Genomic DNA, 27,012 nt, shown 5'->3' on the forward strand with positions numbered 1-27,012 from the left:
GACCAGTGATGGGCAAAGTACCTCAAAATTATACTTAAAGTAAAGTACCAAGTATCTGGCATCATTAGTACTTCAAGTACAGTACAAAGTACCCAATTCCAAATGTACTTCAAGTAAAGTACAAAGTACTAGGCAAAGTACTTCAAGTACTCATCAAGTACATTGCCAATTTAATTTGTATCACTTTGCATTTCACTGTTTACTAGCGGTCTTGCTTTTTTGGCAAAACTTTAGCGAGCATTCTTGACAAATGCTCTGAAACCATAAAGTCCTAGGTTAAGTGTGCTAACCCGTGTATATGAACTTAATCAGATGTTGTAATTTGCAGTTACATGTAGAGAGGTAATCAGTCAGCTGTGCCGTGATTATGCAAAATAGTACGTATTATACCCTGTCTGATCCAAGATCACCCGCGTAGTGTGGTGTTCCGGCACTAATCTTCGGGTATAAGAGGCTAGATAATTTCAGGGGGGAAAAGTACAAGCCAACAGAGATTATACATTTCTGGGCATTCCTTGCTGCTTTTTGAAATACAACATGTTTAAAGAAATAATATAAATAAATTAAAAAGGACGAAACACGATGTAAGCCTTTATTTTTATACGACTGTGATATGCAGCAATGTAATCCATGTGGCCAATTACAAAAACATAAAATGTAAAAATGAAAGCATGTGTGTCTTTCAGAGTGTTCATCCTGTAATACAATCACACATTGTGATATAAATTGATTATTAATTGCCAATGAAGGAAACAATATAAAAAAGCATAGAACCCTGCATTGGGAGAAGTGAAATGACAATTGACCAAGTCATTGTGCTGCCGGTTACAGTGTCATAATGTGTGCGTGTCTTTGCATTCCATTCGTTTTACATAATCATAGAAGCGTTGATACAAGCCTCTCAACAATAGATTTGCTTCAACAAATATGCTCTTTAAAAGCACAAACCCTTTTGGTAAAATGTCATACTGGGAATCTTGGTCCTGCATCCCACTACTAGAAGCGCTAAAATGACGGCAAGAAGACGAAACCTCAGAGACAGCCCTATCTGTGTGTTTTCGTCTTCTTGTTGTCATTTTAGCGCTTTTAGTGGGGTGCATTTTTGGTACTCTTTTGTGAGTTTTTGTCTAGAGTCCAAGTTTGGGTACTTGAGTACTTGATGGAAAAGTACTCGGGAAAAAGTACTTCAAGTACAGTACAAAGTACACGATTTAAAATGTACTTAAAGTAAAGTACAAGTACACAGAAATGTACTTAAAGTACTACTTGAGTACTTGGTACTTTAAGTACTGCCCATCACTGGACGTGACTTATGACGACTATCATATCACTTTATGATGACTATCACTCAGATGACTATCATGACAAGAAGAAGACTTTCTGCTAAGGAGAGCTGGCAGCCTTCGTGCAGGGGCTTGTCCTACAAAACAATAACAAACACAATGTTTGTTCCTTTGGTAGGTTGCACAGAAGAGCAGCACAAACAGCTGCATAGACTAGCAGAATAGCTGCTCACTAAACTACATAGGTATGAGCTCTGCCGCATAGCTAAATATCTCTGCGAATCGCAGATTGTTTCAACCAACCTGCTTGTGTGAGCAAGAGCAGCGACATAGATTCTGCAAATTAGTTGCGACTTGAACATCAAGGAAAGCAACAATACCACCACGTACAAATTCATCCACTGGCCGCTGAGGTACATGCGTCTCCCTGTCTTCGTCTTCCGGTCCGAAAGAGTTGCAGTCCTCCGAATTGTCATACTCTGCTTCCGACGCAGTGCTTTCTTCAGTGCTACTGTACAAAAGAAAAGCACTGGCTTCAGTATCTCCATCATTCATGAATCACTTAGAAATGTTTACTATTGTAGACGTTAGGTGTCATGTCCTAAACATTTAGAACACAAAAAGGATGCAAAAGCACAAACACGTTGACTTTATTGTGCAGTGAGAACATTCTGCCCTCATCGCAATGCAGGAAACAAGAGTTTAAAAAAACTCACCTTCCACTGCCATCCACCTCGATGAATGAGGTCGATTCTCCAGAACAATTACTTTTTAAGATGCAGGGAAATAAGTATGCTCACCGACAGGTGACGCAGCTGCAGAATGATCGTATGACGCGGCGCCGGCCTCAGCATTTAAAGTGACTGTCACTGAACAGCCAGACTGCTCCCCACCTGGCCGGGTATGCACTTTGGCAACCTTTGTCCGGTACACATAATTCGACGACCTCGGGATGTTCTCATTTGAGTTCCACAGGAGAGCTATTCTCGATGAAGTAATGTGTGCATTACTTCGTTTGCAAGCTATCATTGGTCGCCGAGCAAAGAAGGCGTGAAGATACCTCACGCGCACGCAACCAATGCTAAAGCAATTAAGCATGCAGTTGCATTGTTGCACTGGGCTACCGCCTCACGAGACCGCCCTTGCATTCCGTTGCCGGAAACGGAAGAGCACAATGCGAAGGAAATATTTGTGGGAACATGTAGGACTGTAGCAATATGCAACTTAATTGCGACGAGACAATTTGCTCGGACTTGTAAGAGCTAAAGCGAAGAAAATATGTGAACGTGAGCGCATTGCATTATGAAGTTGCTGACAGTATGGTGGCACTCGCGCATGAAATTTTGCTGCAATTTTGAACAAACCGAGTGGCGCGAACAAAATTTGTGCAAGTGTATAATGGCCGTTGGAGCGATTGCTAGTTCTTGTCTTGTGAACACCGTCGCACTTTTCACCAAAATTTTTGAGGACATTCCTCTAATTTCCTCGTTTGACAAATACACAATAGTTTTTCGCTATGTGTGGGCATCGTCGCGTGCATGGAACATATGATGCAGCCACATCCTCGCGAGCTCGGGCCATCGATAGTGACCATCGAAGTGACCATGCATAGCTCGCATTGCCGACGTCTTTTTTATTTCCCTTAAAAATCAGTGTTAGCCAAGTTCTTCGAATGGGAGGACATCCGTCCCCCCTAATAGCCCCCCCCCCCCCGGAGGAAGAAATTCTGTGTAAACTACTGAGACCATCCCTTTGCTTGCACGACGTTACATTGGAGAAATGGCTCAATGGAGATGCTGTGTGGTGAAGTACATCGGACGTGCGGTGCTATGTGGTGAAGTACGAACCAACAACATACACTGGTCATCATTATCCCAAACAAATGCAGTGTACACCATCGTTGAATCGCGAAAACAGTTGCGGACCATGATAAAACACCATAACCCAAAGTATGTATGCTATGTCGATCATACCGCCGTCCTTGATCAAAGTAATGCACCCCCTATGCTGCCTTACTTTTCTGCGTTAAAAGTGATGCAGTACGTCATTGCCTACGTCAAAATGACGTACGGCCTAACACGATGTTAGCTTGTGTCTGCTGGCTAGGGGAAATCTAGGGACAACTCCTCGGTGTAATGTTGTAAAAGTCAAAGCGTAGGGTGTGGCGCCACTGTATCGCTTTGGAAATCTTCACATGCATGTCTACATAAAGGACTCTCTGCAATTTCTTGCTGAAACTGTAAAAGTTGGAAATAAAATATTCTCATGAATGGCTTTCTCATGAACGTTTCTACTGGCGCATTACGATTTCGCTTGCGTTTTGCTCCCACGTTTATTACATATTGCACGTAGCACCACCTCGTTGCATTACCTTACAACAGAGCGTGCCACTGCAAAGAATGTACTTGGAAATGCCTTCGCTAGGGACAAATGTCCCTAGAAATAGGCGGGGCGTTCGGACTTCGTCGGGTGGACTCCACCCAAGAGCTCGTGACGTGCAAGTAATGCACGCATTAGTTTCATCGAGAATAGCACCCCAGGTGTCTTTTGTAGCCCTTCTGACGTGGCAACGCAGACTTAGTGTGACCCGCAGTTTTCGATCACCATCACATTGGGACAACGAAGAATCATAATATGGAGCGCAGATTATCACGCGAAACATGGGCAGAATCAATGTTAGTAGTAATGACTGGACTCTCATAGTGCACAATGCTCAACTGGCCTGAACACGATTTAATTAGCAATTAGAGCTAATTGGGCACCCCACATTAATCAGCACCCTCCAGGGAGCCACCACACTAATTGGGGAGCATCTAACTCGTGTCCAGACCAGCTGAGCGTTGTGCACTACGAGAGTCCATAAAAAATAAAAAAGAATAGGTAGAAAAACAATAAATAGACAGAAATAGAGTGGAGAGAAACAATTTATTCGAAAATCAACGATGCCGTTCCGAAGAAACCGCTCCGGAAGACCCGAGTGGCCAGCGCCCGCCATGTTGGTAGTTGGCACCCAGCAGTTGCAGAGATCGACGACAGGTGGCGAAGTAGTTGCAAGGCATCACACCAGATGGCGCCACCATCGTAGCTCTATGCGAGAAAGACAGAACAAGACACTAGCGGCAGGTAAAAATGGCAACACTGCTGAACAAGTCTAGGCATGCGAGAGAAAAGGTCTAACCGCTACTGCTAAACAGCACGGAGAAAACAGTACACATCGGGGAAAAGGCAATCGACTAGGTCTAACCACAGCGTCACAACACTACGCGGCTAACACAAGGCGGGAACCACTAGCCACACGACAGAAAACGTGCGTCAACAGGCTTGCTACGCGCGTACAGCGAGAAAAGGCTTAACACGAGCACGGTAAAACAACGCGCAAACATCGGTAAATCACCCACCTTTTTCCTCTGCGACTGCTCATCAGCCAGGCAGAAACTGAGCGAGCACGGGGACTGCGGAGCAACCGAGCACATGTCTGCTCTCCACGACAGCCAGCCAGAAACTGAGCGAGCGCGGGGACTGCGGAGCAACCGAGCGCACGTCTGCTCTCCGCGACAGCCAGCGAGAAACTGACTGGGACGCCGCTCCGCACGCGCGCGCTCTTAGCGCCCTCTGCGGCGACCAGGTCACCGGAGCTCATCCAAAGCTGTTGTCAAACTAAGGAAGCCGCCATCAGGCATCCCCATGTTGCCAGGCCAGAACTGGCGGAGCCCGCTAGTTTTGGCGGAGGAAATCTGAACAATGGTTTTGGTTCATGTTTGTCGTTTTGTCACTGTGTGTACCAAACAAAGACGTGTGAAACGTGATAAAAAGCGATTAAATCTAGAGTGGGGTTATATCATGTGTGTTTTATTGTTCCGATGTATTCTTTTAGACTGGCCTCCACCTCTGAGCTTTCTAACTCGAGCCTACTTAGATTTCGGTTTCTATTTTGTGGTTGTCGAACCTGTCAAGCGATGAAACGCGTGAACATCTTTAATTAGTGAGTTTATTGGCGATTTCAAAGATGTCATGGTTACCGATGCCTTTAAATGGAGCTGAAATCCGAGAGCTTCGACGCTGTTTCGGAAGTCAGCAACATAAACATGAAGCGATGGAACTCCCCATTCTTATCTTAAAATAAAGTTTGTTTAAATAGTGTTTTTGGGTGAATAAAGTTTGTCTTTCCCTGGCCGTGCATCTTTCTACATCAGAGTGCCAATATGTACAAACATAGCTTTATATTTGTAACATTCACCCAAACCTATAAATTTCAACATCAGAAATATTTTACTAACACAGCATTGACTAGAGGGCACATGCCACAAGGTAGCATGCCGCTTAGCACCCACCGTATCCCAGTTACTTATATTTGTTTGATCCCATCTGCCATGTCTTTGTTCAACCATCTGAGAAAAGGTACCGAAAGAAGCAGTGCAAGTTACTAAGAAAATAATTGCATTTCAGATACAAGTACACACACATATAGGAGCACCTTGTATTTTCCTCAAGGTAATACAAGCTCTCAGATATTTTCAATCTGGGAATACGGCAAGCAGATGCTGCACCATCCCATATGCTCCCAGACGCTCCACTCAGGAAGGCTCTGGGGATGCGTGCACCTGCAGCTGGAGATCCTATAGCTTTTTCCTACACATTTGAAGGCGTATTATGCGTGTGCTACATAAAGATAAAGAGGGCACTACTTCTGTTGTTTCTGTAACACTGTTAATGAAAATTTGTCGCCATCACAGGCTCCCACAACAACATACGGAACGATATTCGAAATGGGTTCAGCGACTTGAGGAAGTGAATGTGAAATCCTACACTGACTGCAAACACGACCTCATGTGCTCAACTCATTTTCAGCAGTGCTCCTTTTATGGTGGACACAGTCGAGCTGTACTGAAGCCTGGTGCATGCCCTAGCGTTCCGGCACCAGGTCAACAAAGTAGACATGTTCAGGTCATGGAGCTTACACTGTTTCATTCCTTTTAGTGTCAGTGTGCCCCTGTACTTCTCAATGAATTTTCTCAATTTTATCCTGCTTGTGCTTATGTGCAGGTCATGCAAGAGTATACCAACAGCAAAGTGTGTCTCATATGCAAACCTCTTCAAGCATTTGCCATGAAGCCATGACACAGGAACGGCTTGACTTGGGCCATTCAGTTGAAAGTCTGCTTGCAGCGTACTTTTTGCTTGAGCAAGGGTTTTCAAATCCTTTAGAAAGTAAAGTACTAATTAAAAGTACATGATTCCTACATAAATGTAATTTTTAAAAGCCAGAAAAGCGAAAAAAAAGGGTGGCCAGGTAGTTTGTGTGAGGCATATTCATCTAGCACATGTTACATTACTAAAATTCATGTACTAACCACAAAACTATGGCTTAAATTTTTGTGCAATAATACCAAAACCAAGGAAGAATCTCCAGCAAAGTGCGCGGGCACTACGACTGTCTACATCAAGCAGCTATGTGCTACAACATGTTCTACATCGTGGCTGCTCAGTCGATCATCTCTTTTATATGGGGAGTACAAACACTGACAGTGCGGCGTGGCATGGTGAATGCTCCTGTGTAATACAGTCACAGCTCGTTACAGAGAAGTCAATGCAATTGTATTTTCACTGAAACAAAATAGAATCATCTCTTGATTGATGAAATTCACAAATTCCTTTATTTTATTAACAGTGCCCTCTCAAACAAAACCCATTTCCTTATTTGTTGCAAAATTATAAGCCTCACTTTATGAATCTCAATTAATTATAATACTTTGCAGGAATATTGACCATTCATAAATTGTGTGTTAATTGTATTCGATACAATAAAGTAGGCCACTCATGATCACCATCCATTCTTTTAATATAGAGGTGTACCTGTGTCAAACAGCCGGTGTACCTACAACATTATATTTACGGTCTGACTTTTTCAAGTTAAGCTCATCTCCTACTGATTATTACCCCGAATCAGTTGAGCCCCAATTTGAACATGGGTGGTTGAACATGATCTCTGTCTGAACTCCAATCATGTATCATATCTACTAATTAGTGGCAATATGAATGCATATGTATGATGTAAAATTATTTTTGTGCAAAAATAAACTATGCAAGGCACGTTTGATATCACAACATTCAGCATTTGTGACCATTAATTGTGACAACTGTATATTTGACTTCCTTTACCTGAGGTACAGTTGCACAGAGAAGAGAGAAAAATTACAAAGCTTATAACACCCAAATGCATCAGCAGCACCTGATGTCATCCTGATTTACAGATAGGAAACTGAAAGACGTACCTCCACATTTTTCTTCCCTTTCCTAGGAAGCATACTTAAAAAAAAGACACACGCGAGTAGTTTGCTCAGACGTAGCGCTGTAGAACAGCATCCCATCCACAACTATGTTTTTACATGCTCCTTGGCAGCAGCAGCTACATGTCTGTTGACTACCCCGTGAAACAGCTTAATTTTACTGTACTGTTCTCTAATGAAATCGTGACTCGCATAAATAAACAGATTTTCTTTGTTGCAACAAAGTTGTGTGTTGCTCTCTCATTCACCTACACGTTTCCCTCTACTTCGTGCAATCGAATAGCTATTCTGCCTGAATCACGGCAGATTGTGATATCGCACATCGACCTACAGAGCTCTGTGCAAAGTACCGTCAACATGCGCAGTTCATTCGATGCAAACAACTTGATGCATCTGTTAATAGTTCAATTGCATGATGCAGCTAGCACGATTATCCATATGCTGCGTACTTCACTTCGCTAAACTTGAAACGAATTCACAAAAACGAACGCAGGTCATCGTTCATGGTAGATGGCACGTAAATGGCACGCAAATGTAAAGGCCACAGCACCGACAACACTACTCCAACAAACGCGACGACGTGAACAAGGCTTGAAGCCCGGAAGCCACAAATCACCAATTTCACAAAACTGTGCAGCATATTGTAGATCAAGAACTTCGAAAAATACGTTTCCTCAATTCACAAACCGACGATTTCGCGTTATCTTCGCCTTCGCAGTGCTTCTTGGTGACATTAGGAGCATTTAGGCTTGGCTTGGACAAGTTGTCAGTTGGATGGCTTGGATTGAGTCTGTAATCCACTTCGATCCAAACAATCTCCTTTGTGTGAATAAACATATACCCCCCCCCCCAAACAATCATCCAACTTTAGGCACAGTGTGCCCAGACACTTTATACTTTGCGCCAAGTATGGGGAGAGATATTTCTGTGCTAATAACTATGGGACGTCTGATGGCTGCCGCCGCCGTTTGACGCCCTGAATAGGGAGAAATGCATGGGAAGATGGCGACTTACTCCCACCTGGCGGCGACCACCTGCGAGAGGCTAAGAGAGAAGAGCATTCCTGCGCCCCCTGCTGGCCGTTCTCATTGGTCGTGACGTTATCCTATTGTCTCAGGGCTACACTGCTTTTTTTCGACTAATGCTCCTTTGGACAAGGTCAATCTACAATGAAGCCATGGCATGACGTCATCATGCACCTGCGTGGCTCAAGGACGCGTACGCTCTAGACAAAGGACCTATTTTATTGAATCACTATCCCAAGATTATTTCCTTTATTCTTCTATAACGATTGCATAGGAAGCTATTGCAGAAGAGCACCATGTATGAAGGCTGATCGTAGGAATTCCAAAGTCTTACTAAATGAGACTTGCAAAACAATAAAATATCCTAACACCTAACTCCATCAATGCCTAATAAGAGGACTAGGCATTCAACAAATCAACACAGAGTACGAGTAACAAGGAGCGCAGAACGATGCTTCTACTCCATCTGACAGCCAGGCACGGAACTGAATCGTAATGCTTTTTCTCCTCTATAAAGTCATGCATCTGTCCCGCTTGCGGTTGATTTCTGAACTAATTTAACCATAAAATTATTAAGCATAGCGCTATTCCCATTCAGGCAGCACTATCTACATCGTCAAGACAAGAATGTTCCTTGTCAAAAAAAGAAAAAATACAAAGCATCAACAAAGGAAAGCATGCATGTCGGGGCATGTCAGGACACGTCAGGACAAATCGTACGGCTGCTGGGCAACAGAGGAAAACAAACACTTGAACAGAGTGAAAAAGACACTCACCATCATTTTTCACGTTCACAGCATTCCCTCATTGTAAATCCGTTCGTCACAAAATTCACCTGCATCGTCGAACACCATTCACCAGTGACGAACCACACATCCGCACCCCATCAGAGGCAGACAGAACCCTACCGAAGCTACGCTCTTCCACTGACGGCCAACGCAATTGCCAGGAACAGAATTAGTGTGTCCACACCCATCAGTGTCCAAGAGAGAAGTGAATCCTTGCGCCCCCTGCAGGCCGTTCTCATTGGTTGTGACGTCATCCTATTGTCTCAGGGCTACACTGTTTTTTCCACTAATGTTCCTCTAGACAAGGTCATCCTGAAACAATAGTCTCGCGGTATGACGTCATCATGCAGGTGCGTGGCTCAAGGACGCCTACGCTCTAGACAGGGGACCTGTTATTTATTGAATCACTATCCCAAGGTTATTTTCTTTATTCTACTATAATGATTGCATAGGGAACTATTGCAGAAAAACACCATACATGAGAGGAGATTGTAGGAATTAAGCATTTCAATCCCAAAGTCTTACTGTACAGGAAAACAAATAATGGTTCAGCAAAACATGTCCATCCCATCCGAGAGCTAGGCTGCTAACTGAATAATGATGCTTTGTTCCTCCTGAATAAAGTCACACACCTGTCCCCCTCGCGGTTACTCTCTGAACTAAATGAATCGCAAAATTATTAAGAATTGTTCTAGCACTATTCACATTCAGGGCAGCAGTATCGACATCGTCAAGAATGTTTCTTTTCAAAAAAAAAAAACTACATGTAGAAGGAAAGCATGTCAGAACAGGCCCAGGCATGTCAGCGCATGTTTGTCAGACAACAAGGGGGAAAAAGCGAAAAGAAACACTTGAACAAAGAAGAAGAAAACCAGCATCAAACTATTTCTAAGCACACGCACTCCTCTTATTCAAAAACAGTGCTCATCATAAATCCGTCCAGGACAATACACACCATTTTTTTTGCTACACTTTTTTCCAGTAACGGTCAACGCATTGGTACAGACTGCGTGACATTATCACATCCTGTCTGAAGAAGACAGCGGCAAAGACTCCTATTAATTATTGAATCGCAAGAGTATTTCCTTTGTCCGATTCTTAATTATATTCATTCTTACATTAAAATTCAACAAAAAGCACCGTGCATGTTAACGATTTTCACCCCCAAAGGCTCATCATGGTCATTAGAATCACATCACCAGTAAACTACCACTGCTCTTTTAAAATAATAAGTGAGACCACTCAACATCATCACCAGGCTTATGTAATACATGACCCTTTCTATGCTCATACATTCGTTGTCTGAGGCTACACCTGTGAGCAAAAAGGCGCGAACGCCGGGTTGCAAAGTTCTATAAGTTCTATTCGCGCTCGACGGAGGACTAGACAGAACGCCTTTACGGGAACATGATGGCATTCCTATACTATATTAATGATTATTGCATTGCAGTTTAGAAAAGCTACTACAGTCGACCCCCGTTTATCCGGACGGTGCCGTTCCCGGCGAAATCGTCCGGATACCGGGGCATGCGGATAAATGAAACGACCGAATAGAAACGTCTCCTACAGAGCAAGGTTTAATTAAAACACAGAAATCTCGTCAATGACAGCTGTTACATAGTAGTGTAGGCACTCGATTCCTGCAAACTTTTGCTAATTGCATGGAGTTGAGCCACGCTGTTGCGCTGCTCGAAGAATGTCAGTGCGGACGCAAAGTGTCAATGTCGGAGCCTTGCACCGTCTTGCTGCACATCATCGGAGGCAACAGCAGCAATCACACCGTCATCAGTGATAGCTGCACACGCGTCATCATCCTTATCAACGTCAACATAGTCAGAAATCACAGCATCATGTACGGCAGTCGCAGTGAGCCTCTGCATCAGGGATCGCAGCTCAGCTAGGGGAATGTCTTCATCCGCCAACGGGCCGTAAGCAGCAGGCCCTCGGGTTGGAGTTTTCCCCTCTAGAACCGGACAGTTGCTCGAGATATTTCCAAATGACTGGACTGGTCAACGTGACCCGACACACACAAAGAGGAAAGGGGGTCATCGTCCACAGTTGTCTCCCCTACGGAGGAATGTAGGTCCCTGACGTGTAACGGGAACAACCCCAACACAGCGAAAAGGGTGACGAAGCGGGGTCAGCGTCTCCTCTTACTCACCGTAGTCCGGATAACTGAAGCTGGATTACAAGATTTTTCGACTTTCGTTCCCTGGAATTCTCGTCCGAGTCCGGAAGCTGAAGTCCGGATAAACGAGAACAAAATACATGGAGGAAAATCCGTTCCCGTGCCTTTTGTCCGGATAAACGGGGGTCGACTGTACAAAACTATAATTTTAGGAGCCTATTAAAATTCTACTTTCTATGGAAACTGTAATTGCCCTATTACTTGGATCGCTCTGCAACGTCTACAATGTCAGCTCTGCTTCTGTCTAAGTGATAAAACAGTGCGCCCGAACTGCGCCCCACGCGAGCCGCGCGCGGCCCCGTTCTCGCGGTTTGGACACGCGACGCTCGCGGTTCCCCGTGCGAGCGCAACGCGGACCCGTTCCCGCGGTTTGGACGCGCGACGCGCGCGATTCCCCGAGTGAGCGCACTGTTTTATCAGTGCACATAAGACAGCAGAGCTGACAATGTAGTACCCTCGCGATAAATCTTTTATTCCAGCGCCAGCAGAATGTATTCAGAGAAGGCTTCGGATGTGTAATGTCAGCCCAAGGCGTATGGGAGCGCGCTGCTCTGTTGGGTACCCAGGCTTGCAGCCAGCGATGCTGGAATGATTATGTTATTTGATTTTATTTTGAGTTATTATCGGCTCATCTATTTAGTGAAGACCTATGAACACATGTTAAGTGGTTTGGTTTAAAAATGATGAGAGCTACAGTGTGTAGCGAATGATGTTCACGTTTACGCGTTCTACTCTATAGTATTCTTGCAAAATATGTGGGTACAAGGAAATAAAAGGAGAACGAATTGAATTCACTCCTGTATAATGATCGCTGCGCAGAAGCACGGCACCGTTTTCTTCGTAGCGAACATGCATTCCTTTCTTTTTTGCTTTGCGACGGTCGACTGGTGATATCCTATTACATCCGGAACGAAGACCTTTGCGTACGCATACATGTGCGAGCCGTCTTTTGACGCTGGTTGGATAATTATTGACCTGAGGAATAATATAGATTTATGTGGCTGTGAACAGACTGTCTGTGTGTGTGTGTCTGTGTGTGTGTGTGCGCGCGCGCTGGGACCCCACTTGACAAGTAAGTGTTTGCCTTTTCGTGTGACACGAGTGATACATTTATGTACTATTGCGTGAAATAGTGGTTTGAGAAATTAGGGTAGTCGCGTTTGCATTGCTGTCTGTTGGATTGGACGAGAGTTTTTAATGGAATTGCCTCGCGAACCTGGTGAAGTCTTTGGACAGGGTATTTTATGAGTGCCCGACGTCGGTCCTGCTGTTGTTTGTTTGTTAGTATGTATCTGTCACGTTCGTGGCGTTCAGACTTTATACCCAGGCAAAAATCTGGACTGGTTCTAGAATGGTTCCATTTGAATCTGGACTGGTTCCATTTGAATGTGGATGGTCCCGGAATGGTTTCAGTTCAATCTTGATGGTCCCAGCTGGATTCACAAGTGGGGTGGCTGATTCCACATTGGTGAAATGAGTGGTACCACTCTGGCCTCAGGTGGTTCCAGAACTTACAGTGGGAGCCTCACAGGTACCATTTTGTTCCCACAATGGTCAATTGAACCACTTGAGATTCCAAGCTGGGCAGCTTCCCCCTTTGAGATCCGGTAGGGGAAGAAGAGTCCACTCTTGCTATATACCCTTCTGTTTTTTTTTGCTTTTTTAGTTATTATTTTGATGTATTATAGCACACGTATGATCTATATTTATTGTTTTTTATCCGTTTACGTCTTCGATAAATATATGCTGTAACTTCAATTCGTGCTCATATTCTCATCTAAAGGCAAATGTCATAAAATGTACCAGCAAAATGCCACAAGACACAATCGAAAGATGACATACTCCGCCAAATAATTAGAAGAACTAAAAACAAAGAGGTAATCGCACGGGCTGACCCAAAGCAGATGCAATAATTATGAGGGCGCCCCGGGGCCCCGGTGCGGCGGGAAGCTTTCAATTCAAATTCTAACGGCGGGCCGCGAGAGGCGAGAGGGAGCAGAGAGAGCGCAGGCGTCAGTTGAAGCTTGGACGCGTCGTTGCGAGGTCGTTTTTTTCTCTTCGGTTGCCGTGGCAGAGATCGGGCATCTCCTGTGCACTATTTACATGGTTTTAGTGCGTTTTCTAAGACAACGTGACGACAATGAGTCATGTGAAACATATTGGCGATATCTCGGGGAAGTTTCGACGCCAGGAAGACACGGCGTCCGCAGAAGAACCGGACGATGAAACGCCAAACGGACTGCACAGAATGCTTCTTCCGATGTTAAGAGGTATAAGTGCTTACCGTGGTGCCTCGATTACTACTGATTTTTACTACTGGTTTTATTTCAGGAGCTAGAGGAAGCTCAGGAGCAGGAGAGATTAGGATCGTTTGGTGAAGAGGAAAAGGGTACATGCCGCGACCTACATGGACGGAGGTGTCATCTTCTCTGAGAAAATGGAGGTGTGAGGTGGTCAACAAAACGCCATGTTCCCTGTTGTCTGTGAGTGCATCGCAAATTCAACACAAGCACATGCCTCGTCTGAAAGCAGTGAGTGATTACCCGTGTGCGATTTAGTACGTGAGAGATGCATCGATTATTTCTTTATTCTTAGTGTATGCTCATAGCAGAATAAACAATATTTAATTGAACAGCTTTTTCTACTTTGCTTTTCTACGCATTACTTTCGGTCATGCATTTAGTGGTCCCATCTGCTAAGTGGTCGGATCCGAGACCACTTAGCAGAGGGGACCACTGGATAAATTCCATTGGTTCCACTTCAAGTGGCACCACCGTGAAACTGGTTCCACTTTTAACTGGTCCCAGCCAGTGAATGGTTCCACATTCCAAGTGGTTCCTGTCCAATAATCCACTTCGAAGTGGTCCCACTCCAGATTTTTGCCTGGGATGGTATTAAGCTGTCCGAGTAGAAGTGACTTTCCCTGCTCGCTTAAGATAAATTGTGTGTCCTTTTCCTGTGCTTTCTTCACGCAGGGACAATGTAATTGAGTATTTAGCATTATGCAATAATTATCTGATAGCAGAAATGGGTGTCTTTGTCACAGTTTATTAACGTGTGCCTCGTTATTTTATTTTTTTCTCTTATAGCTATGCGAGCAAAAGTGCGTGTAATTTTCGCTGCTCTTTTCTTATTTCCTCTACTTTTACGCAGAAGAAAGGCCCCCTGGTAAAAGCTGAATAGTGTTCTATCAGTGGAAGTGGGGTTGTTTGTTTGATTTTGTTGGGTGTTCGATATCTTGATGAAGTAAGCAGTGCTTAAGTTTGCAGTCATGGTTTTTTGAGCAGAAATGCTGGTATCTGAGCACGGAGTAGAAATTCCTATATTTCTCTGCTCCCTAAGAAACTTTGTACGTCGTTTTCCGAGCAAACCGCGTTTAGTTTACACGAAATAGAAAAATGAAGTTGTGTATGCTCTATATGATTTTCTGTCGCAGGCTTAGGCCTTTTCCCCGATGAGCAGTATTTTGTATGCGATGTCGCATGTCTGGACTTGTTCAGTAGTGTCTTGCAAATTTTACCCTTCGCTAATATCTTGTTGCTGACATGTTGTGCTAGCCGCGTATAGCGATAAGCGGTGATTCTCCGATTATTCCTGAGCGGTTCGACTTAAAGCTCAGCTACGCCGATTTTCGAGTGTTACAGAATGGAATGGTACTCACACGATGTGTTCATAAGGGAACACTGATTATGTATGCAAAATAGTTATCCCAAACTCCTCGCGGTTTTCCGAAAAAGTGAATTTTTAGTTTCACTGACATCCCGTTTGTGGCGCGCAAACCCTGTGTCGACAACACATTCGTGGTCTGCCCGCGCTCCGGCTAGGCATGACTTTTGGCTTGGTTTCCTCCGCAAAGCCGGCCAGTTTCTTCTGCCGAGCAGTCTGCTTCGCAGATTCACATTGGGGAAGTGATAAACAGTTCGCTATTAGGGAGCCAGTATATTTCTGGACTTCACTAAACCCACGAGGAACGCGAGTTTTGCTTCCTTCGACTGCAAAGCATTTGCTAGGCAGTACAGACTTCCTGGTGTGATTCGTGTTCTGTGCTGCGTGCCGAGAATGCGTGAGCCTTTCGCTCCCGTCTGCAAGAAAACTTCAGCATGCAGTTCCAATGTTTCAAACCACAATTTTCCGAAAGGCGAAAGAGAAATCTATTGACTGCAACAGTCGGTTACAACTCCGACTAGGTGCCACCTTCAAAAGCACTGATTTGATCTGTTTATCTGGCTCATACGAATGTTACGGAAGCAATGCGCAACTTGTTTCACAAGAAGCCCAAGATGTCTCGTCCGGGATGCTGTGCCAACCTTATCTGCAGTAGAAGATTGCAGGGGCAGGACTAGGCAGCAGATAAAGGTAAGACACGTAATGTTAGACAAGTCAGTCATGCGGTGCAAATTGCATCGCGTAGAAGAGAAAAATACGCTATCTGTCAGTTACTGCTTCATCCTTTAGAGATTACGCCCCAGCGGGTTTATTCTCAGTACAGATTTGGAATTGCCTTATTTGTTAAATGATTTCGCAGGCATTCTGGCACCACCGAAAAGCTTGCACTCCACGTCTCAACTATCACCGTCTGGGTTTCAAGCTGAAGGCTGTCACCAGTGCCAACCAGACGCCGCTTGAAAGTTCATCTGTTTTTGTTGACGGAACAGTGACACCTGGTACTGAGACATTTCATTTTCTGATTAAGTGCATTCCATCACTTGTGCTCGACTTCTTGTGTTCGTATACCCTTGCTGTTGGTCGCTAGCTTAGAGCAACCATGCCTGAGGTGCCAGCGCTTTCAGAATACATTTAAGCAGTATCATCGTATCATATGCACGGCAGCACATCTTGTGTATTTTGAGTAAGGTATAAATTCAATGTTGGCTCCGCTGTTGTATTTTGCTCACAAATAAGGTGTTCTTCCAGAGCGCTCAAGGGCAGTTCAGGCAGTTTCATGTGTGCAACAGCACATACTTTTTCTCAGTTTTGACTAAGGTAAATCGAAATCTTCCAGTTGATGTCTTTCGGTCATAAATTATGTTTTTCGAGACATTCAAACAGCATCATGTGTGCAACAGTACATACTTTTTCTCAGGTGAAGTAAGGTAAATCTGTCCGCCGTGGTGTTCTGGCAGTGCAGCAGAAGCTTGTGTTGCATTCAAGTGGTATCATGTATACAAAAACTTGTTGTATGCCTTTCTGTAGCTGCTGTACTAATATTTTGAGTACAGAGACATTCCTGCATAACATATCGGAGCATCTTGTGTGCTATTGTTGGTATCATCTGCAGCAGTATATTGATAATGTTAATTATTCAATGACTTCAGCTAACATTTACATCCTTACTTCCAGGTAAACCTGTCACGCAGATGCCCTACCCCTTGGTATGCATCGTTCATGATTGTACCGAAACAATCCACCTGGAGCATTATTCTTCAATTGGCAGTGGCATTACTATCACAACACACCACATACTGCATGTCTATGGTGCGTGTACAATGCATCAAACCTATTCTCAGGTACAGGCCAGCTGGTACGCAATTACAACATGAAACAACTGACACAGAGACCGTAAAGTCATGCCTTTTCCTCCGCGCCTCGGGTTCCATGTTCTTATCCCCACATGCAGCTCAATTCGCCTGTGCTGTGCAGCATGAGCAAAAGCATATATTGTTTGTGGTCACATGACACGGAACATAAATACAGTGAAACCTTCCTATGTTGGACACCCGCGGTGCAGCCGAAGCGTCTCCTACTTATAGAGGTGTCCGAGTTACAGAATATGACGGCAACAAAAAATGGAAGAGATCACAGCTGTGAGAAATGTCCCCCTTCTTCAAATTAAGGTCCTTACTGGTACCTGGTGGTGGTGCCTGGTAGTGGTACCTCTACCCACTCTTCACTGATAATTATTACTGATTTTAGTATATTCAATTCTGTTCAGATTCTACTCAATGGCATTACCTCTGGAGCTTTTCGAGCAGCACGTACTTGCCTCTGAAGCGTCAGCCTACTTCTCATAGCTTTGGTGCAGTGCTCGTTCAAAGGCTCTAGACAAACTGAAGACAAGTGCACACATAAAGAATTACAATGTTGACTGGCAGCACTTGTTTTTGGACTCTAAAAACTAAAGCAACAAAATGCTGAGACCAGTATAGGGGAAAAAAGGGGAAAAAGTCAAGGCCACTGGCTCATTTTGGGTCTGTTTGGTGCAAAGATGGGCCAATATTGAGGTAATTTGGCAAGGGTTTTGTCCGACTTTGCAGGGAAAACCCTATCCTACTGCCAAGATAGGGGGGTGTCCGACATAGAGAATTTCGTCCCCATGTAGTTTCAATGGGAGCCTGCCCGTGCAATGAAATCATGGGGAGTTGTCCGAGGTAGGGAGGTGTCCGACTTTGGAGGTTTTACTGTACTATAGAGCATTCTACATCATGTAATCTAACAGTTGTTCACGTTTGGATATTTTAACCATGGAATTTAGCCTGCATGCACCATACCATGTCCAAACACTAACAACTGCTAGAGAGCAGCGTGTACTGTTTCCGCATAGCACTTATGGCTTGCGTCCTGTGATTGGAAACAGTAATGTCTTTTTTCTGCTACAACCAGTAAACTACAGTAAAGATTTAGAAATATTGTGTCATACCATAAAGCACTATGGGAAATGGCAGTTTGAAAAACTGGAGAAGACTGTCATTAGAATGGGGGACATGTTCTGCGGTGAAATTTTTTACAGTGTGTGCTGTACCACGTAATGCACTGCAGGCCTACCACAGTATGGTAACGCTCTGAATACTGATTTGCTCAAAAAAGGAATGTGTGCGTTTCTTGTACTAACTTCCCCTTATGCAAAGTAGTAGAAAAATGTTTTCAGCCAACGGGGAGGGAGAGGACATCATTCTGGGGTCTCGTTGACCTACAATGTGTCGTGTGTGAAGGTCATTTTGAAGAGTGTAGGTGGTACAAGACTGTGTTCCCACATTCTTTGCAGTGTTGACTAATAACCATAATAAAGTAGAGGGTACATTTGTTGCTTCATATATTTGTGTCATGGCAAAGTATGTAGAGATACATCTGTCTCAACATGCAGGTGACAAAACTGCTTTTTATGCCTAAACTATGACAAATAGTTGTCTGTTCAGCACCACCCTAGAAAAAATTCCAGCTGGAATGTCCAGGCTGGATTATCGGACCATTTCCTGCCTTGAAAGTCAAATGGACCTGTCCTGTAAACAGGCTTGTGCATCGATGAAAACAAGCTTGTATCCGGACGGAAAGAAGGTGTTTCCGCCATGGTCCATCTGGGTCCGGTTTCCATCCAACAGTGGCTTAGGTCTAGTCCCAGGAGGTATCCAGGCTAGAACAAGGCAAATTCCAGTCTCGTTCCAGGCAGCTGCTCCAGTGTGGAATGCAGTGGCATCCTTGCGGGGAACCCTATAGCTACCTGGTTATTACCTGCTAAAATAACATCAATGGCTGGGCATGGACTCCACAGGCTTCTAACAGGCTGAAAAGTGCACCCCGTTGCTCACTTTGATGAGTAATCAACAATAATCAACAAGTTCTAAAGCAATTTATTGTTTTCCAAACACAATAAACGGATCAAGCTGATCCGAACTCAATCTGTGCTAGATGATTCGGTGCACATTGAGGATACAGATTTATCGAATTCAGTTAACATTGTTACTTGCAACAAAAACGTAGTGCGATAGACACAACTGTCGGAATTCTACAGTCCCTGGCCGCACAGCATCATACTGGTGGTATGGGATATCACAGAGTGGTACCATTATTGTTTTCAGGAGAACACCAGGTACGCAGTACTTACACGGTGTTCTGTGACTACGTAGGGTACTGTACACTTTACAGAACGTTATATGCATTTACACTACCAACAGTGACCCTCACTCAGAGGTGACGTGGTACAGGTTGGGACAAAAGTTTACGGAACAAGCGAGCGGCGTACTTTTTCTTCGGTGCGACACCCTAGCGGCTGCAGGAAGCGGGTGAGTTCACTGTTTCGGAGGGGTGGAAGGGTACGCTGTTAGCGACACACAGCGGTAGCTTCCACTTCCCAAACACAACCAGGCGATACCGGAACTACCGCTGTGTCTGTGGCATCGCACGCTTGCACCCCTCCGAAGCAATGAAGTCACCCGCTTCCGCCAGCCGCTAGGGCGTCGTACCGACGAAAAAATACGCCGCTCGCGTGTTCCGTAAACTTTTGTCCCAACCTGTATCATCTTAGCATGCGTGACGGAGCTGACACAACTGCTTTCTTCGAGGGGCTGGAGATTTCAGATGAATGTGTTCGACCTATATAGACTTACAAAAACTTAGTCTTGAAACATATATTATTAGACACTTTTTTTTTCTTTCTCTTGAGTATATAACACACTGGCTCAATTAGGCAACTCCACTCATTGACAGTTATTATGCCTACATTTGCACTCTGACTGAAAATGACGTATGAAACACTAAAATGGGGTAGGTTATCACAGATATGTCGCTCTGTACACCAGGCTAATGTGAAATACTATGTGAGGCGATAACACACACTATCTGATAAAAACGAAATAATAAAACGTTAAAGAAGCCACAAGCTTTATGTGTCAAATGCCAAATGAGTATAGCATTCCCGATGTTTTTATGAACATGTGATAATGACCTTCTCAAGAAAAACACCTTCCTACACATCAGGATGCATGCTGGCATTATAGTGAGATTCAGAGAAAGCAATCCCTCCTCTTTTCAATGGAAAGGCATTTGCAGGTAGTCTTCAGGTTTGTGGCTGACCACACATGATGGTGGACATCTTATTTTTGTGGATGACTTTGTTCTGGTATATGGCTGAACGTAAGCCAGAAGGCTCCATTGCACGGTTTGTCTGTTCCTGATTGTGCTACAGCTATTCTTTAGGCCTTAAGTACGATGCTACTGATAATGTCACCTGATGCTGATTTCGCTTTTCTGTGTATACCGATATTGGGTTCCTTCGGTTTTCTATTTTATATGCCTGCAGATCAGATAGCAAGCCGAGAAATCGTTGCTACAAAAATCGAAGTGTAAGCAGTGAGTTGATGTCAGCCAGCACTGACACTGCCTGCAAACACCAATTTAAGACAAAAAAGAAAAAAAAAAGAGCTCAACGCGGCTCAATAGTACGGCAGATTTAGATGACCTGACCTGAACAGAAGAAGACAAAACAATGAACAGTACTTCACAATAGCGAGATGGTACTAAGGGTGAGCAATGTGTGCACCTGTGCACAACAATAACAAGTTTTCAAAAAGAAACAAAACTGCGCGGCTATCACAGTCAATAAAAGGTGGGTTACAGTATGTCCATGAGTAATGAAGACATTTTGCTTGGCTAAAGAAGGTACGTCAACTTGTACTTAATTCTTTCCCTTGCGAGCAGCGTCCTGGCACTTCGATGACAACACCGCGTTTATCTTGTCTTCAATGTCTGTGATGCAAACGCTCCGTCTTTTTCCCCATTCATGGAGTGTTGCTGCAATAAAAAATATGAAGTGCTTAAAATCCGCAGCCTGCTCAACTACTAGCAATTCAAAATTTAACAAACAGCACGCAATAATATGTAAAGGCTCTGAGGTTATAACTGGACCATGAGAAACATCCATTAAAAAAAAAAAACTCCCAAACACGCATTCAAGTATGCACTCAAAACAGTTCAAATGTGCAATAAAATTATGCAGCACTTGCATGGCCACATTTTTCTGGGTCTTACCCGCTGGCAAAACTGGATATACCTCTCTCAAAATCCACGTCTTTCGGGTTAAAGTACAGTGTGTGAGGGCACTCCTGTTATCACTACCAGCATGGAAAAGCATCCCTCACGTAATGCTTAGGTCGCATGAGGTGAAGCTGACTTGCAGAACATTGATTATGATGGTTTCAAGAAATATGGGGCAAGACCAGAGCTTCGCAGATTTCATTCGGTGTGCAAATTTTGGGCCTTATCGGACATTATCCAAAAACGTGAGGCCCTAAGCTTTGTATCATATGCGGGTTCCAAAAAAGACTGCGCTGCATATGGGTCATATATCAAGCAGTACATTTTTGTCAAGTGGTGAAACAAGCTCGTTCTACATAACAGCCTCAACTCAAATAGAGTCGCTGTCCACACTGACTTCGCAGTGCACTTGGAGGGCCAAGGGGGCCACGGCAGATACGTAGCTACACCAGAAGCTACATGTGGGCTCTGTAATGTACAGCAAAGAAACTACTGCAAACGCAGATGGGTAGAAATCCAGCGAACCGGTAAAATGTGGGAGCATGCCACAACTTTGCATTACAAAAAAAAAAAGAAAAAAAAACCGTTGCTGGTTCTGGAATTTTCCCCACGTAATCACTAACCTCCTTATCTTTCACTATGCTTGCCAATTCTTGCCTGTTGTCCCGTTTCGTCCACGTGTTCGTGAACCTTCCATTTTTCTGTAACCGGTCTGTAGCCTAGATCACTACGTTCACATAATCCCCTCCACACTCTAACAAAGCAGCCATTCACTCCGGCCGTAAAACCCCGTACGGAACCTTTCTTCCCTCCGGGCAGTTGACCCACAATTCGCATGAACCTTTAAACACGTCACACTTAACCCTTTAAATACCATGCCAATGATGAGGACGGTGCCCAGAAGAAGAACAGTCTCTGTTCGAAATATCGGCGGCTTCTGTCCTGAGGCAACTCCTTCCTACTGCAAACGAGATCTTCAATATAGTGGGATCCAAGATCACACAGAGTCTGTATGTCTTTCCAAAAACCTTTCGTGCCATACAATGATGTGGATTTTCCCTCTGGGGACAAACAACACACACAACGCGAAATGTGACAAAAAGCTGTGACATAGCCATCATTACCAATTTTAATTCTTCGGAGGCATGCACTGCATGTGGCAATTTTACCTTTACTTATGTAAATGGTAGGCAATCCTCTATGTACATCTAAAATGCCTGTGTAAGCATAAGAGCTACAGGGGGAAACATTTATGAGCTTGTGCAAAAGTAAACAAAAATTACTACTTGAGATTGCTAAAATATTTCATCAAGCTAAGTGCCCCATAGAAATTCACAAAAACAATAAGCAATGTAAAACATAAAATGCTGTGTACCACCCATACAATAATTCAGGGTGTACCTACCTCTGACAACGTCAACTTTTTGAGGAGTCAGCTTCATCTTGTCTCCATTGGTGCTCTTCCCTGTGGGTGTACGGAGTGCCAAAGACGGCGTGCCCCAAATTGCCTCCGCAGCATCTTTGACCACAATGGTGGCTTTTTTGTTCCCGAAGATCTTTCTTGCTTGCTGTGACGTTACCAATACGCCCAAAGTCAAGTGGACCTTCAAAGCAAGAGAAGTTTATGCAAGATAAATTAGAAGTAACTTTCGCGTTTAACATGGACAAACGATTTTTCTCCACAAAGATTCAGGTTACTTCACACTTCATAGTATGAAAACTATTTCTATTCATTGCTGTTCTTTTGCTGAGTCTCCCTATAGCAAAGGAAGATGTGCAATATACACTAGTACGAATACATGACTGAACAAAGTTCAGTCAAACACACGTTTCAAAGCCACTGTATAATCCTCAACTGATTGGTGACCAGGCTGATTAAGATGTTACAACTGTGCAAACTTAATGGAATGCATAGCCAACAGGGATTACAACATCAGCAGCTCAAAACTGTGTACCTGGTCACCCACTTGTGTGAAAGGTGGTGGAAGCTTGCTAGGTCCCGTAGCTGGCAATGGAGCATTTGAAACTGAAAGAAATAAGTCTTTTAAAGCCTGTTCAAAGTCTTCTGCGGCATTGTATGTGTACTTTAACATGACACATGCTCGAAACAAGCTCTGCATCCATGACGATGTAAGCCTGAACTACAGCAACATACTAATAAAAAGTGAAAGGAGATCCGAGCTCTGAGAGGGTGGCTGAAAAAAGCAGGCACACGAGTGCCAACAAATTCCCATAAAAGAAATCCTGAGAATGCGGGACGAGCAAACACAACGCAAAAAGTTCAATGCGCTGTTTCTCCTTTTTTGTCCGAATGCTCTTTGCTTAGGCTGTCGGACGCCATTCAGTGTGCTGCCGTTACTGTGCAAAAATTATCGGAACCACTTTGTTGAGTGCCACAGTAAAGTGGTGTATGAGGTTTTCATGGATTGTTCAGGTAATTTGAGTGATAGGCAACCTCGCAAGTGAAGTACATGACAATGTGGTACAGTACAAAGAGGATGGGGTCACAACCTGCTGTGTAAAGGACTTAACTGGAGACAGAAGCAGTGGTATACTTGCAGAATAGTAACATATGTGTACAAGAATGAGTGTTGGTCACTTATTTTGGTAATTCCTAAGCTTCAAAATACTGCAGGCCGCATGAAAACTTAACATTAGCCACATGTGGCCTGTCCGAGACTCATGCCTCAAACTAATTAGGAAACATTAGCTGCAAACAACTGCTGCGCATGTGCTAGGCAGCTCTCAAACATACCATAGCAGGGGCTGCTGGCCTGCGAGAGGGACGCCTCTGATACGGAAGACGTGTGGGTAGGACCATCATCCGCAATGTCCAAGGCCATTGAAGATGATGATGCTGCAAAAAAAAAAAAATGATATACTTACTATAGCTCACCACATAGCCAAAATAGTGCCATGAATGACAATTGACAATATCAAAAATTTAATTACACAATTTGTCCCGTTTCATCAAGATGTTATCTCATCATAAAAATGTCAACTGAAGGGTACATATTACAGCCATAAGGAACTTTAAAGTAACTCATTTCTTTCCTTAACTGGCTTGGGAACTTCATTTCAAATTCATCTGCAGATCTTGTACCTTACATTTTTTACACAGTAACGTAAGTGATTACCCCCTAGTTCCTTTTCTCTAGTAATTCCCCACGCCTGTGCAACAAACTCAAGTAACATAATTGCAAAAAAGTAAGAGAGAAAAATCACTGTCACAAGACACTATTTTCCAGCAGTACAATGCCAAGCATCACACACCAGTTGTGGTCTCAGGCAAACGGGATGCAGCTTGCAGGAATCTTTCTATGGCTGGTTCCACTGCATGAGAACAAAACTGTGTAAGGAAATGTACCACAGAGGTCACATAAGAAAGGAAGGTATTTGATAACAGGACTGCAGCAATCACTGCTTGTGTGGGCAATTACACAAACATCACCTCGCAAAAATAAAAAAATGCCCTCCGTCACAGCTGAACCAGCAGTGATAGGCGCTCGTGAGAAGGCTTTGTATTTTTTGCTGTGAAACGGCCTTAGTCTGTAGTCAGGTCTCTGTTCCCCTCTCATTATTCCCTCACCTAACAAGAATAAGAGCCAGCTCACTTAATAGCATCTTTGAATGCAGGCATTCTTCAAGGTTGCTGACTTTAGTTTCCAAGAGCTGGGACCTCTTTTCTGCTGCTTCATAGCGACGTCGCCAAAATGTTGCTTCAACTTCCGCTTTCTTGACTTCGTCAAGCTGCTACCAAACAGTCACTGCTGCTCACCGAGTCTATATCGGAGTAAGGAGAAATTCTTGTCTTCATCATTGCACTTGCAAACTTTGTAAACTCACTTCATGTATCCGAGCCTTTCTCTTCTTTGACTCCGGCACATGTTCCCGCAGAATGTCCTGCCACGTGTCCTGCTGAGCAGCAGCCCTGTTTTTTCGCACACGCTGGCCATCCTAAGTGAACATTGGGCAAAACATATACTACAGTAAGTACGTGCAAGGCCATTGGACATCACTTATATAGGAGAGAAACAGGCAGTACACACTTTTTTTGCTTCTTTGCAATGGGTGGGTCCCCAATTTCATATTCGTCATCAAGTCGTGGCTTAGTCATACGTTTCTTCTGCCGTTTTTCCACTATTTCCCTCTCAGTTTCTGAAAATACCCATGACAGTTGTGTCTGCTGCATTGTATCCACGTTCACTTTTTGCTAGCCATATACTCAGTGCATTAATGTACAGTTATGTGGGGTCAATTAACATGCAGTAAGGTGCGGTTCGTAATGATGGTGAAACAAATACTGATGACTCTATACTATACACAATATGGGTTGAAAGACGAACTATGTATTAAGTTTCGTTTCGGTATCAGCGTTACGTTCAATTATATTTGTCAATGCATTGCAAAAAATGAAATACTGCCGTCCTTCTGACACTGCCTCTTTAGACTAATCGGCAGCACACTGTCGTCTTGTGCTGTTTTGCTTTACTGTTTCAATATTTGTAATTTTTAGTCATTTCGAAGCACAACACGTGCTTGTATTGTACGCCCTTTATCGTTAATTCCAGTGCACCGAAGGTATAAGGTGAAAGCCCAGAACATAGCGAAACTGGGCGCTGATGTATGGCACGTTTTTTTTTTTCCATAATTTAACTACAGGGATTTGTGAGGCAAAATTCACTGACAATTTTTTTTGGTGTGCGATAGGTGTGTAAGCTTTCAACATTTGTCGTGCAGTGTTGTTTTCTTCACTGTGGCCATTCGTCAGAAAAAGTGCTCCTCGCCTTATTCCTCCGACAATCGACGTTCACTGCAACGTCTATCACATGACTCAGTGCCACCCTTCGATCCATTGTGCTTAAGCGCTTATGCACAGAGCCCAAAACTGACGCATGAGCGGACGTGGGCTGTTCATTGACTCATCTGTTTTTTTTTTTTAATTGGCTGTTAGCGCCGCGAAGCAACTGTGGCTATGAGCGACGTACAGATGTGGACAGACGGAGAGAGGATAGCAGGAAGGAGTGGGGGACAGGGGGGTTAGTATGCGTCCTGGGCCGACTTCAGGGGGAACTGTGCCGACATTCGTCTGGAAAGTCTTCGGAAAACCCAGGGAAAACCTCAGACAGCACAGCCGGCGGGAGGATTCGAACCCACCACCTCCCAGTCTTCAGCACGACCTTGGTTACCACCAACGAGCGGACGCCTTAGCCCACTCGGCCATGCCGCTGGTGACTCATCTGTAGTGACTGACATAGTTTGTTGTCTTCCCTGCATAAACACTTGAGCAGAGCGGGCCGACGTAGAAGTCAATCGGCTGTGATGGACGTGGTTAGTTTTCGGATTTTCTGCATAAATCCAGGATTCTCTTCATCCGCTGTATTATTCAATCGGAAAAGACTGGAAGAAGCTCATTCACGTGGTAGAGCTTGGAGTAGCCAATGAACGTGGAACGTCGGAAGGATTAGGCGAGAAGCGCTTCTTCCGACGCCGTGGAACACAAACAGTGTATTTTTTTAACGGAGCGAATGAAACTCCTAACTTCGTCGTTGAGAACCTTGCACTTTACAGTCGAAGACTAGAATAAAGAATACTCACACCTGCTTTAGGCCTGTTCAACTTTAAGGCAGATGAACGCCTACCCACCAACATTATAAGGCAAAAAAGCTCCTACCTCCCAGCATATATATCTGC

General features: G+C 44.1%; 1 long non-coding RNA gene across 1 annotated transcript; it reads right to left on the reverse strand.

Annotated features, from left to right (window-relative positions):
• Positions 1–24,081: 24,081 nt before the first annotated feature.
• LOC135376662 (uncharacterized) lies at positions 24,082–25,036 on the reverse strand. Its single transcript, XR_010417789.1, has 3 exons — positions 24,933–25,036; positions 24,592–24,651; positions 24,082–24,175 (listed from the first exon to the last, which is right to left on the reverse strand). It is a non-coding gene; the product is annotated as an uncharacterized LOC135376662 (long non-coding RNA).
• Positions 25,037–27,012: the final 1,976 nt, after the last annotated feature.

The sequence above is a fragment of the Ornithodoros turicata genome, unplaced genomic scaffold (genome assembly GCF_037126465.1).
Source record: "Ornithodoros turicata isolate Travis unplaced genomic scaffold, ASM3712646v1 ctg00001199.1, whole genome shotgun sequence".
NCBI lineage: Eukaryota > Metazoa > Arthropoda > Arachnida > Ixodida > Argasidae > Ornithodoros > Ornithodoros turicata.